The sequence below is a fragment of the Drosophila santomea genome, chromosome 3L (assembly GCF_016746245.2).
Source record: "Drosophila santomea strain STO CAGO 1482 chromosome 3L, Prin_Dsan_1.1, whole genome shotgun sequence".
In the NCBI taxonomy this organism is placed as follows: Eukaryota; Metazoa; Arthropoda; class Insecta; order Diptera; family Drosophilidae; genus Drosophila; species Drosophila santomea.
The window spans coordinates 13,477,716-13,492,441 of NC_053018.2; the positions used below are offsets into that span (position 1 = coordinate 13,477,716).

General features: G+C 39.8%; 1 protein-coding gene across 1 annotated transcript in view; it reads left to right on the forward strand.

Annotated features, from left to right (window-relative positions):
* Nucleotides 1–6,264: 6,264 nt before the first annotated feature.
* Nucleotides 6,265–14,726, forward strand: part of LOC120447960 (protein slit) — a 53,036-nt gene continuing 44,574 nt past the window's right edge. The window contains exon 1 of the mRNA XM_039629650.2: nt 6,265–6,720. The gene's annotated coding sequence lies outside the window, so the exon portion shown is untranslated. The remainder of the gene's footprint in view (nt 6,721–14,726) is intronic.

Sequence of the window (14,726 nt, forward strand, 5' to 3'; positions counted from 1 at the left end):
ACAAAAGTATAAAGATTGTCAGGCTGTTCCGGCTAATCCATATGGAATGCACTCGACGCAAAGCACGGGAATGCATAAAAGTTCCCTACAAGTTGGGAATCGAGAACTTTTTGGGGCAGCAGGTGCAGTCGTTTTGCAGTTTAAACAAACCAGAAACAATGTTTTCCAAAATGTAAGGGTGTGATTTAAAATGATTGCTGAAATAGTTGAGCATAGCTATGTTTTTGAAATGACCATCACTTCATGCACAGATATAAACAGGCAATAAACCGATAGCTACTTTATTTTTAATTGAAAACTAAAGGTGATTGGAAATTATACTACCCGAGTAACAAGCAAATATTTACAATTCCTCTAATTTACTGTCGCTATTTGCCATCGTACATAAGTGCCTGCTTCCGTACACTGAAAAGTGCCATTAAATCAACGGAGCTGGTCAAGCCCTCTTCGAAATAGTAACGAAAGCCACTCGACATTAAAACAATTGTGAATGCATTTGGAACCCATTTCAATGCCAAAATTAATATGCTCCCATAAACTACATGAATGGGGCGGACTGTGCACTATATTACCCTGCTCGCACAATGATGCACTGTGAGAAATGGGATGGAAAGTGGTAGGAAGATAGTTTCCAATATATTTTCAAAATGAAATTTTTTAATATAAAATTGAACTATTATTTTTTTTATTTTTACAGATTTTATGCATAAATGCAAGGTCATAAAGTTGCGTTATTATTTTTTGCTCAGTGCACTTAGAAAAGAAAGGAGCAGGATGCCTCCAGTAACCACAGAAGAATATTCCCCAGGTGAAAGTATGTGAAAGCATGCCATAAATCGCCCGCCTTGTTTGTGTGCAAGTGTGTGTGTGTAAGGCTGTGCTGGACAGCGTGATAGTGTTGGTGTGGGGGCGTGGTGTTGAGGGGGCGAGTGGAGAGTGGAGAAGGGGGCGGGGGTACTGTATTCGGCTTCAAGAGATTAGAATTGATGTAGGTTACTAAGCAAACATGAAAGGCTATTACCTTAAGCGTTGCGTTACGTTTTGTTATGTTCGGTTACGTTGAAAGTGAAATAGTTTTCTTTTCACTTCTAACTTTCCCATTTTGTCAGGGCCTAATTAAATATTTTGCCAAATGACAGCAAAAGTCAAAGCTGGAATTTGGTTGATTGATGAACGGTTAACTAAATATATAAATAAATAAAAATATTGAACGCACTTTTAAATGTGATTTACACAAAGTTTATTATTCATTTAAGCATTTATCTTTGATGTCATATGTATATATATTACTTTGAGGATCACACACCTGCAACCTTTTTAAATGAATATATCTATGTTTAAATAATATTTAAATGATTTTAGCGCTTAAACAGAGACAGTCAGAAAGTGGTTTACAAAACAATGTCTCAATGACTCAGAGCCATAATTCAGAATTGGCTGATCCCATCAACCGAATTCCCTTAACCCGGCTTTTAGCACACGATGTGGTCCCGAAAAATATTAATTACACATTATTAATTTGCCAGCTTTTGCGGACGTAGCGCGATGAACACGAAGGATATGAAAAATGATTTGTTTCCTACTGTTCGGGCAAAGTGGTTCAGATATTATTTAAATGAATTGTTTTTAGCCACCAACGATGGCGATAAAAACACTTTTTTCGCCGCACGGACGAAAAAGTTCTGTTTCTGCGTGGGCGCACAAAATTCGATGGGTTACAACATTGCAGATTCGGTGAAAACTCCTCCTTCTTTTTTTGTTTTTTTTTTTTCTGATCTGACCGGAGGCCTATCTCGATTATTGTTTAATACGCTGTCATTAATCAATTTGTTTGCCATTGTTTGGGGCCGCTTGTGTGTATATCTTCTGGCCGTTCTTGTTTGGCCAAATTAATTATGGCCCCAAACTCGGTTCTGGGCTGATAAGCAACAGCAACAACAATCAGTGCAGAATAGTGACAAATTTTTTTGGCCAGCATAATAAATGACTTTGTTTTTGGCCTGTCCATTCGGAGTAATTGATTATGCCATGCACAAAACTAGGTGAAAGAGGTGAAAGATGTGGAGCAATAAGCAAAGTGGTGCAGGGATCTCTGCGGAGTTTAATTTCACGCTTCAAGGTCGAAATTGGATATATTCATTCACCTGCTAGCTAATTGAAATCGTATATTTTTGAATTATGTCTATGTTAAGTAATACGTAATGGGTAATTAGGAAATACCGGGTTAATAGCCTACATTTTACCTAGCTAAAAAAAATAACGAATCTAAAATGGTAGTTTTAAATGAATTATTTAATCAACTGCAAATAAAATCAGTAAGACTGCCATCAATTATGTGGTTGTGATAAATGAATTATTGTTTGCTCAACAAATACATTAAAAATCCATCATAAACTCGGAAAGAAACTAAGATATCAGATTCTTTAATAAATATTCACAGACCAAAACAATGCAGGCACTAAGTAAACAAAGAAAAGTTTCCAAGTACTAATATTGAATTTAACATTTATGACCTATGCACTTCATCGACTCAACGAGTTGATGCATTTGCTTTGCATATTTCGAATGCAAATATTTACATCAATTAAAACGATTTATTTACGAAATGAATAGGCGAATCCAGTGCCAGACACAAATAATCGCACATGTGAACGCAACGGAACCTAACTCAATTAAATTCGCCATCATTGAAGTGCATCCAACACCCGAAGAGTCCTTGAAAGAACTTTGAGCTCTGGCAGATCCATTTCGGTTTTTTTCCCCCGCTCGATTGATTGCGTTTACCTCAAATGCACTTTATAAATGCAAATCAGTAGCGAGCAGCATTGGAAAAGCATTGAGATACTTGTGCATATCCAACGGATACACATGCCCACCGTCGAGTATCTTTGAGGTTGCCGTGCCGTGCTGCAGGCCGAGATTTCCACTTCTTTTGGCCATTTACAAATTGCTCAATGTCTGCTGTAATAAATTATTTATGTTATTGCGGCGTTGTCAATAAAGACATAAGTGCGCACAATCAAAAGCGAAACCCCAAGCGGATTGACACCGGGCGGGGGATCAAATTGCTGCGGGGAATCGGGTCGAGCAATTACTAGATGCTATATGCTATATGCTATATGCTATATGTTATGTGCTATATGCCCGATGGTATACCAGCTGGAACAACAACAATGGTGCCATAAAAGCGCAGTCCAAGTGCAGGCCATAACAAATGGAAATAACAAAACACACACAGCACACACAGCACACACAAAAGGCCGAAGGAAAAAACTCCAATTTGACACCAAAATCAAATTAACATACAAAACTTACATTCCACATTACAATCCGGCAAACAGACGTAGCTTTTTGTAAGCGAACAACAAGCCATTCAGTTGAGGAAAAATCCGAAATCTGAAATCTGAAATCCGAAAATCACAGTTGGATGTCGGAGACCTGTCATATAACACTTGTTCGCCTCACTTGTTGGGCATTTTCTTGCCTGCATGGCCGCATACACAACACACAAATGTTGCTTGTTTTCCACATTTTCAGTTTCAGTTTCATTTTCATTTTGGTTTCGTGTTTTGTGCGCCTTTTTTTGGCACTTACCAAATTCTTGTAGCTGTCACGTGTCGCAGCGACAAATTGGCATTGATGTGGGCGGTGGAGTGGGTGGCAGGTACTCGGCTCGTAGGTGCATTCCAACAGGTGTACGCATTAGATGGCACTAACCAACACTGTTCTGCTTTTGGGATTCTAACTGAAGTTTCTACCTTATTGAGTTTATGTTGAACATACACTTCCAGCCTTAAATAATTAATTATATATATATTTGTTAGCTAACAAGTGAATATAATATTAGAATTTTTATTTTTACAACTGCCATGAAATAACCCCTTCAAGTAAAATTTTTGCTAAAATACAAAAGATGAAAACCTATACATAATCTTTGTAAAAATGTCTCGTTAGCAGTTCATTTTCGAGCTTAGTGCCCTGAAGTGGTGTGGTGTGAATGCTTCACTTTCTAAGCTATTTGCTCATGCGATCGGTGGAGTGCATCCCCCAGTAATGTGGCACTGCGATGCAGGGCAACGGCAGCGTATCAAAAACGCCTTCAAGGACCTTCTCCAGTGGCACTCAAACTGTAATTAAAGCCAACGCTGCCCATCGACTCTTGAAGCCTTTTGCAATCCGTTCGCCATTCGCTCAACAATGGGAGTTTAATGGGAGTGCGGGCCCGGGGCATTTTCATCGCATAATCATTTTTTGTGCCCGAACAGGGATAATAAATATGTCGCAGGCACTTGAGGCAGCCTCTCGCATTTATGTCGCTGCACACGGAGGAAAACCACCCCGTGCCACCCCCCTCCCACTGCCATTTTCGTTGCAGGTTCTTGAGTGTACGTGTACGTGTACGATGCCTGCACTCTCAATTATGTCTTAATTCGTATCTAATGGATATTTTCTGTGTGAATTTTCGTGATTAATCGCCGCCCGAGGGTGCAAGGGGACAGCCAGCACACTGCAACAAAAACTGCATTTGCCACCTTAACTACTTTTACTAACAGTGTACTGATCTTATCCTAGCTTTCCTCTCATTTTCTTGTATCATTTATATGCATCCATTACCAGAATTATATTAAAAGAAAAGCTTATTGGTATATAAATTTGCAAACTTCTAAATTTACTTCGTCATGTAGTCCAAAATTCAAATATTTTTACAAGCTTCATTCAAATAAAATTTCCACCCCTTAGACAAAATGGCAGAACTGGTCCGATAATGTTCTCAGTGTAAGGAAAGGGGTGGTTTGCCGACTGCAGTTGTTCACACATGTTCACAAAAAGAGTGCAAATGTGGGGGGTGTTGGGGGGCGGACAATGGAAATGCGAGCGATAACTCAACTCCACCGAAGGTTCCCAACTTTCTTTCCCCTCGATTTTCCTTTTTTTTTTTGAAAATTTGCAAGGCGGTGGAGTGGGTGGAAATTTGCAATTGCTAGGGTGTGGCAGTTCGGCATTAACGGCATATGCACCGTATGTAGGGTTTTACGTTTGTGTGCGTAGACGGCGACGTGTTGCAACTTCCGGTGACGTCGGCGTAGTCGCAAAAACTGATTACGCGGCATTTGTGGCAGCAGCAAACCGGCGACGGTTTTTGCAAACATTTCCAAGAATGCAACCGCATTGCCGCCACCTCACCACCACGCCCCCGCCCTTTCTACCCACAAACAGCGCCCACTTTTTCGTTGGTAAACAAAAAGCATCTGAAATGCAATTCGCACTTCGGCAGCACATGGGCGCCATCTAGCCGCGCTTAGGCGAACTACGCCAGAGAGTCAGATAACGCGGGTGTTTTCCCGAGAGAGAGAGAGAGCAAGGGAGAGAAAATTGGTGAAAAACCAATCTAGTTGGGAATTTTATCTAAGAGCGGTTCTCAGCTGAGTTTTCCTCTCTGTTTATCTTCAACTGCCGCATTTGCATTCTTTTTAAGCGTTCTTGGTGTCTCTGCTGCAACCGCTCCCAAAAAATCAGATTTACATGTCGTTGTTGTTGTTTCTTTTTTATTTATTTATTTTACTTAGCATCGAATCTGATAAGAATGCAGTGTGTGCTGGGCGAGCATTGAACTTATTGGAGGCTCTGTGGGCAGGTCTAATTGGGACCGGTCAATGCAAGCGGTGAAGGCTAATTAGCAGTGGGCGGCGGAAGTACGACATCTTATTGGATGGGAAATTGGGAGATAGCACTAATGGAAAATGCAAGATTTCCTTTTGTTTACGGTTTGATAAGCAATTGTATTAGTCCCTTTAGTGCACTTTTGGCCACTGAAGGTTTTGATATGTATTTTCATATTTCTTACTTAAGTTATTTAGTATATTATGGAAAACCGTTAAATGCTCTAAAATTTAGATTAAATGTCAAGTTTATTTTGATGATAATACCAATAGTATTTCACTTTGTATCCCTTCAAATCTCTATAATTTGCATGCTGTATTGCAAGAAGTTGATATTTCAGTTAGCTTGGTTTCAAACCATTCAGCCGCACATTATCTGACTCAATGAGAATCCAACTCGAGAGTTGCCGGCTCAGATAATCGTTATCTGAGATCTCTCTTCTGCTCAGCGAGAGTATTTTTGCACAAAAAGCCGAAGTGTGCGCTCGTGCCTCGGCTGTTGCACACATTCACACTTACTTCGTGCGCGGCATGCTGTTAGCTCGCTTCGGCACTTAACAGCGGCTGAGAATCGACTTCTGAAGTTCGTGGCGTACACAGATACAATACAGCGTTAGTTCGAAAAAAATCGTGAACGTGTTTGGACACGTTGTGGAGCGCACCGTTACTTCCTATAGCAGACAGCTCAGCAGATTCGCGCGTGCAAATTCTCACCCTTCTCTTCTTTCTCCTCTCCCACCCACCACCGCCATCGGTTGCTGTTCTAGCTGTAGTTGTTGTTGTTGTGCGGGCAACTTGCTTTTGGGGGCGGGGCACGCGGGTCATCGCAAATAGCAAAATCGTCAATCGTCAATCGTCATCGGCGAAACGTGTGTGCAGAATTAATGAAATGCCCGCGCCGCTTCATCAATGAAAACAAAAAAGCGAGAAGACTATTCGCAAAATAGTATCTCAAAGATTTCTAGCTGTGCTTTCGGTTAACGTTGTGTTTGGGCCAACAATTTTGTTCTGACAACAGTGCGTGCTAACGAACCAGCCCCGAATTGCCAAAATTATCGCGGTAAGTCCTCCCTTTGGGGCTTAATGCTAGTGTGTTGTTGTGCTGCTTAGCTTAGTACTGGTATCGTTTATTTTAATTAATTGGTTATGTTTATTTTTTGTATTTGGTGCGTAAATACTATATGCTTAGGCACGTGTACTAATAACCATTTTTGTTTAATAAAAAACTTGTTTTTAGTGACGAAATATAATAGCACGCTTTGTGAATATGCGATAACGGTATTTTAGTAATATTTGATTTGATAACAATCTAATTTTAATTAATAATCTAATCAAAGTTACGACTTAGAAAACTATAATTTACATTAACAAGAGATGATTGTATCTTTAGTTCTATTAAACTTGAATGTTTTACTTTTACTAAGAAAATAATGTTTAAATTGGCGAACTAACGTAACTAAAGTTGGCCCTTATCAGATAAAACCGTTACACTTTATGAAGAGCCTCTTTAAGGCCCGAAAAACGCCTTGACAGCAGCATGACATTCTCTTTTCCTTCATCTCTGTTGTTTCAATGTGCGATCGATAAGTTTTATGAGTTTTCGTTGTGAAATTTTGAAATCATTAATTATGTCTCGGGCGGCAGACTCGGTCGGAGTTTCCGACCAGGTCCCCAGCTCCCCAGCCCCCCAGCCGTCGTCTCATTTTGGGGTTTCTGTCTGGGGAACAGGTTTCGTTAGAGCGAAAAACTTAAAGAACTTTTCGAGGTTCGAGGTGTGCGATTCCGGGAACTTGTTAGGTGCTGCCTGGACTCGTGTTTGCTCGCCCCCCTTTATGGAGATGTGGATCTTTATGAATGAACGAGGTGGGGCTCAGTTCGGGCGCTTGGGCAGCTGTGCGGTCAGAATGTCTCGTGTTGTGGGCCTTTCTCGTTGACACTTTTGAGGAATGTCGGCTTGGCCCCACTGGCCTGGCTTGGTCAACTGGGAATGGGTTAGACGTGAGCTGGCATAAGTCTAGGAAGCTGGGATGTACTAAAGTTCGAAGAATTCGAAAGGGGAATTGAGTTTGGGCAGAACTCATGATGATTTCAAAGGAAATGTAGTAGGAGAACAAACAGGCTTTGGCTTTAATGTGTTTTAAAGGATGTCGAGTATCAGTTTTTTGTATAATTATTACATAAAGAATATTCCGAACATATAAACTACTTCCAAGATGATCACCCAAAGAAGCAACCTCTTCTAAAAACACGCTTATCTTTATGTTGCGTATTCTATTCCGTTTTGTCCATCTACTGGTGACCTTCATTATCTCCATCCGAGAACAACCTCGAGGCGAAATCTTAAAGCAAATCCCACTCATTAAAGCTGCCAGCCTCCGTTGTTATCAGAAGGCCCCAAAATCCCCACCGAAAACGCCAAGGCCGAAGCAGAAAACTTCCAACCTGCATTAGCTAAGCTGGCACTGAAACAGAAAACTTTTTAATTACCAACAGGAAAAAACATTTAAGATAAAAGCCAGGTAATATGGGGGCAGGTGGGACGCACACCACCCTCTTTTACATAAATTGAAATTATGGCAACTGTTCGACTCGAGACCATCCGTTTTGGCTGAAGAAGAAGATGAGCCCGAGCCAAAATCGAAACTTTTACTTCTCTCCCACTGACCCAAAGGAATTCGTATTTATGACCTTCGTAAATAAAAAAAAAACGAAGGAATAAGCAGCAGCTTTTAGCCATCTCAGAGCTACACATTTTGCCGCTTAAATATTTTCTAACCATTAGATAAACAAATAGAACGGGGAGATGAAGATGGATACAGCAAGAACCTGAGGTGGAAAATAAAAGAAAAGAAACGATAAGAACGAAAATATCTTTCAAGTACAATGTTAGGTAAATATAAACAAAACTTTACGTCTTTAGGTCCCACACTTCTTTTTACAACCTTCTCGACTCTCAGATGCTGCACTTTGGCTGTTGCTGCTGTTATTTTGGTTCTCTTTTTTAGCTACTTAAAGCTTTTAGAGCGGCAGCAAGATGTAATATAAATAACATTAGCTAAGTGCCAGGCGGCAATTAAAAACAAAAAATACTCGTGAAGTTTTCCTCCGCCTTTGTTGTTGCTGATAATGTTGTTAATGATGTTGCGGCAGCATCTTCAGCAGCCAGCCTCATCCCCATTCCCACTCTCATTCCCGTCCGCATCCCATCGGCATCATCATCAGTGGCATCATCATTAAGAACATCATTGCCACCATTAGCAGCATCATTAGAACGTCAACTTAATCAAGGTTAAAAAGCATGTGGCGTGCCTGCCCCAAAAATCGAGGAAAACTCAAGAGATGCGGGAGCTGATGTCTCTCTTTCTCTTTTTTTATGTGGGGTATATGTATATATATATCTTCGATTCTGTAATTATTGACGCTGACGATGTCTTCCACGTTACACATACATAAACATAAACATATTGCGATGACTGAGATTCGGTAAGAATTTTCCGTTTAATGCGATTAGGAAAAGTTATGCAAGGATTGGGCAAATTATGTTGGCTAACATGGGGTAATTTCTTTTGGAGCTTTGTGCGATGAGGTAATTGTAGTGGTAAACATAAATGGGAGCTAATTGTACGGCGAAAAATTAGGAGTGAAAATGTTGATTAATGCAATACTGATTTATAGCTAGGGAATAGAAAAGGAACCACTTTATAATGACCAGTATAATCTACCGCAATGAATTAAAAAACGTAATACCCCGATGAATCAATATTATCAGATTTAGCAAATCTTACCACTGATATTTTTAGAACCCTCGTTGATTTTTCACTTTTCAATTCAACCACCAAACACAAACATTTCATCGCCCAACCCTATCCTATCATCAAGATACAATCGAGATTTTGCTGCCTTGACATTTATAAAGCCAAGCGAATACTTGAAACTCTAATAACCCCAGAAAATCACCCCAAATTACAAGTACGAAAATAAGTTCCCCCGAATGACCACCATTAGGCCTGAAATCAAAACATTTTACAACAGCAATTATGTGATTTTTTTTCAGAGCCAAAGTCAAAGTAATTTCTATTTTAATAACTAATAACTAGACCCCGTGGCGAAGCCAAGTCCATTAAAAATAAATATCTCTAGAGATATACTTTGCAATTAAATCGGCAACAAACTGCAAATGAACCGAACCAAATCGAATCGAAATGCGAGAGATGGAGCAGGCTCCATTATATGGGCATTATCTGGCTGCCCATAACTATCGGCTCCATCATAAATTTAATTAGCATAATTGACTCTGCGAACGGATGTTCTTTTTCGATTTGTGTTTTTAAAATTTCGCTCACGTAGCGGCAATTAAAAATGGGCTGGCAGCTTTCGGGTGCCATATGCGCGGTTTCGCCCACCTCATCAGCCCAAAATATTGAAGATCAGGTGCGGGAAAAGCGTGGAGAAAGGTGTGAGAAAAGCTGGCAACAGCTGGTGAAACGTGCCATTGACACTTTCGAGTGCGAGTCTATGAATATGCCCAGTACTTGCCACTCAAATTGAAATATCGAAATCAAAATAAACTATACCCGTACCCGTTTTCACCTAGTTCTGAATTCTATTCTGAATTTTATTCTATTCGCTGTTGTTTATATTTAGCCCATGCTCGGCTGATGAACCATACAAACAGTATTTCAATTTCCAGTTTCACTTCCTCTGCCCCAGTAATATTCTATGCGTCATTTGGCAAATGAGTGGAGTCGCTGTGGAGTGGAACGCCGCTTATCTTGTGTTTACCTTTGGGCGATAAGGCGCCAGCCGATAAGATAGAGCCACTCTGGATCTATGCCTCGATAGGGTGTGACTTGGCTTCGATTTCTGATTTTCCACACAAAAGGAATTCGCTGCATTCGTGATATGAATGTGTTGTGTTGTGCTGTTGTGCAAGCTGCTGCTGCTGCTGCTGCTGCTGCTGCTGCCATGGAAATGGAACGGCTTGGGGAGTTGTGGAACTAATGGACTGTTTACGTATTTATGGGCCCTGAATGTTGGTCAATATTTGTGGTTTTCGTGGGCGTTGAGGGGCCAAAGGGAACAAAGCCAACTCACTGGGAGGAGCTCAATGGAAAAACGTCAAAGCTTACTTACTGTTCTTGATGGCGAGTGGAGTGGGGCACATAATGTGTAAATAATTTATAGATAGGATAAGCCCATAAAGAAAGAATTCGTTGATTAAGAGTTCTTCGACAGTGAGGGCTGATGATTCAGGTATTTCATTTTCTATTTCGAAAACACAATTGCGCCACTGCAATTCATTGCAGTCATTGCAGTATTAATAAACTAATGTCACAAGTCGCCACACTCATTTGCTTATATATTGGTTTCTTAATATATTTATTCTAAGGTATAAATGTCTAAAAATAATTTTAGGTAAAACACATTTTCCAACAGTACAATTTGGTTCCCAGACATGAGCTCCCATAGCTGATTAATGAACTCATTGCTCAGAGATAATCGTTCAGCTAATTTCGCATTAACTAAACTCACATGTTGTTGAATATTTCAGGGCCAGAAAGGCCAAGTTCCGCCAGAAACATCTGTGCCGAGTGTCAAAATGTAAACTTTGCTGAAAAAATATGTACATAATGACTCGCTATGGCCAAACACAACGGAAAACACAAAACAGCCAAAATCCATTAATATAACGCGGAACCATTTAATAGTCCGAAAAACTAGCATGACGACAAACAGAACATGATCCATAAAATCGAGAAGCGAGCAAGTTACGACAAATATGCAAAATTTAAAACTTAGAAGACACCAGATCCAGATATGAGGTACAGATAGATGACTGCCGAGATAGATAGATAGATAGATTGTGTTTCGGTCGCATTGGAGACGCCCACAAAAAAGTCTGGGCATAAATAAGAGCAAACGTCACATGAAATGTGAGGCAGAGCTGGGAAATAAATATGAAAATGGGCTGACAACAACAAATTTATATGTATTTACATTTGTTTTGTGCTGTGCGGTTCTCTTTTAAATTTATGGGCTTATTGATACTCTCGGGGGCGAGAGGAATCCAAAATTTGCTTTATCAGCACGTCAGAAAGGCGAGCAAGAAAGCCCCAAACCGCAATCTGTAAAAATGTTCTCAGCGAAATGATTTAGCTTTCTATCTGTATCTCTGTGTGCACTGTGTCTCTCAGATACCCATTGTGTTTTCCCTCGGTGTTTTGAACAATTCTGCCTAGTTGAGCAAAAATATGTCAAAACAAATTGCCTGAATTTGTGTAGAATAGGTGGAGCAGACGTCGAGAAATTTACGTGATAATGAAAAATATATTTCCTTTTTCACATGCATTCCAAATTCATAAGCTGGTTAACCTATAGTTTTATATAAACAAATACGAGTGCAAGGGCAAATAAAATAATGTTCTACATTTACGTACTGACTGCAGATTTGGGCTATTCAATTAACATTCATTTTTGTTGTGCGTAATGCATTGTGACACTCCCCTCTGCAAGTTCAACGAACTGTGGCCTGGATTCCTTGGATAACCCGTGAAACCTTCACCTGGCATGGCACTTCTGCGTAATTCTTTGGTTCGCACCATTTAGTGGCCATTTGATTTTGCATATCAATTAACGAGATTGAGCTGCCTCGGGGGCAGTATTTTAGTATTTTGGGTCTGTTCGGTTAATCAGAGTTGTTGGCGATACAACGATTAATTAAAGCCTCAAGTCTCTGAATGGCTCGTTTACGGTTTCGACCTTGCTGACTGGCTGCCTAGACAAAAAGATCATTAGTTAGAGCATCAAATAAAACTGTTTGATTACCCATAATTATAGCTTACCGAAAGTGGGGGCAAAAAATGTCGGTGGTAAACATTTTGTCGCCTTCGGATTTGATGCCTTCATTAGGAGCCAGAATAGAATAGACAGAAACTTTGGCTTATTATGTTGTGCCACACGGCGTATGCATAATCGTATAATTAATTGCCATAAATGTTAATTGCGCATACGCCACGTTGCGGCACTTTATCCTTTTAATAAAAGGGTTCCCACGGCCACATTTGCCCCAACTCCATCTATGTGTCCTTTCTGCCGAAAGTTTTGCCAGTTAATTAAGCAAGTATTTCCCGGTTCTTTTCGTGTTTACCCAGTTAATTTCTATTAAGTTTTGTTGACATGTTCGTTGTTTACCTATAAGCTAGTTTCCTAGCTGCGACAAATTAACTTGCTTCGTGTTAAAGTTTCTGCGGTTAAAGTTGTTTCTGAGAAGTTGAACAACTTATTGGATTAGGCAGGTGTTTGAAGACGAATTAATGAGATTAGAGACGTTACAAGTTGAAACAAGAAAAGGCAGTAAAATGGGGATAGCATAAAGTAAAAATAAAGAATGGCCTATATTTATATCAAATTTAATGATTTAAGTATTCTATTGATCTAAAAGATACTTTAGTCCGTTAAATTTAAGCACTCTTTTTGTACATAATTTGCATTTAAGTTTCGAACTTTGCACTTCCTCAAAGAAACTTGGAAATTCATAACTTTATGAAAGAAACTTCTATACCAGGAAGCAATTTCGGAAAATATCAGTGCTTCAATCCCATTTGAAGTCTTTTCTACGAGCTTCGACTATTGCATTGATTGCCTGTTGCTGTTGGTTTAACCCAAATAATTTTCGAGTCAAGCAAACAGAAAATCAACAAACAAGCAAACAGACAAACAAGCGCAGGCCAAACAAACAAAATGATCAACAAATCAGCAAAAACTCGAATGTAAGTAAAATCAATAGTACGTTTAGGGTAACGCCCCCTCTTCTATAGATTTTCCCCCTTTCTTGAACTACGAGTATCTATCTTTATCTATCTCTGGATTGTGTAACCCCTTTTAAAGCGAGAGAATGAAATTTTTTCTATGCGAAGCTCGAAGCTCAAACTGTTTGCTTTTAATCAAGTTTCACAACATTTATCTGATGTGTGCTCAAGTCGGGCTAATTAATGGGTTAGGGCGGTCTGGATAGTTCATTTGAATATTTAACGATTGGCGGGCAGCGGTCGCCAAGGGGGCGTGGTCGCTTGGGGGGCGCCACCTGTCCGCCAAAATTATTAATCAATTATGCAAAGTTCTCTGGGGTAAACTGCTAGCTCAGCGCGGAACTTCAGCTGTTGAAATATTTGAGATTCGTCCAACTCACCTTGTGAAACAACAACGAGAAATGAAGTCATTAGATGGGCCAAGATTCAGACTACAGCGAGTATTTGAATGGCACTTTGCAAAACAAGTTTCGCTTTGTGTGCTGAACGAGCGATCAACACGTAAATGTGAAGCGTAACAAAACGCTAAAAAAAAATGAAATAAATAAATATGTGAGAAGAAAAATGAAAAGTTAAATGCAAATGCGACTGGCTTTATTTTTTAGCTAGAAGGCTGTGAGAGAATTTGAATGATGTAATTCGTAGTTGGGTGAGCTCAACTTGCAAAGTGACTAACGAACGTTAGTTAAACTGGCTTTGCCTGGTTAGACTTCATAACCTGCAACTGTTTTTTCTAATTTCATAGTTATACAGTAGTTAGTTCTGTAAGATGTTACTTTCTTTCCAGATATTTTTCTCCATGTATCTAAGCTCGGTAATAAAGTTAAACTGGCGACTTTGCCTGGGACTTTATAACCTCCAACTATTCGTTCTAATTTCATAGTTATATAGTAAATAATAGGTTATTCTGTAAGATTTTACTTGCTTTACAGATATTTTTCTCCATGTATCTTAGCTCGGCAATAAAGGCAATTAAAGCTGCAGCCAAAGGCGAACTTAAAGTGTCTCCCAAGTCAAGCATAAATGTGCTAAAAGGTTAGAGTGCGGGCCGGAAATCCCTAGAAGCTACATACCTAGAAGCTACACACATTGCGCCATGTGAAATAAAATACTAAAGTTATTCATTTTGCAAATAAGCAGGGTAAATATTTAATTAACAACTCAGCAGGCAAACAAAAGGGGCGAGGGGCGGGAAATGTGTCTCGCATTTGCGACGCGGGTCTAAGGTTTCCTGCTCGCTGAGGGTAATATAATATTT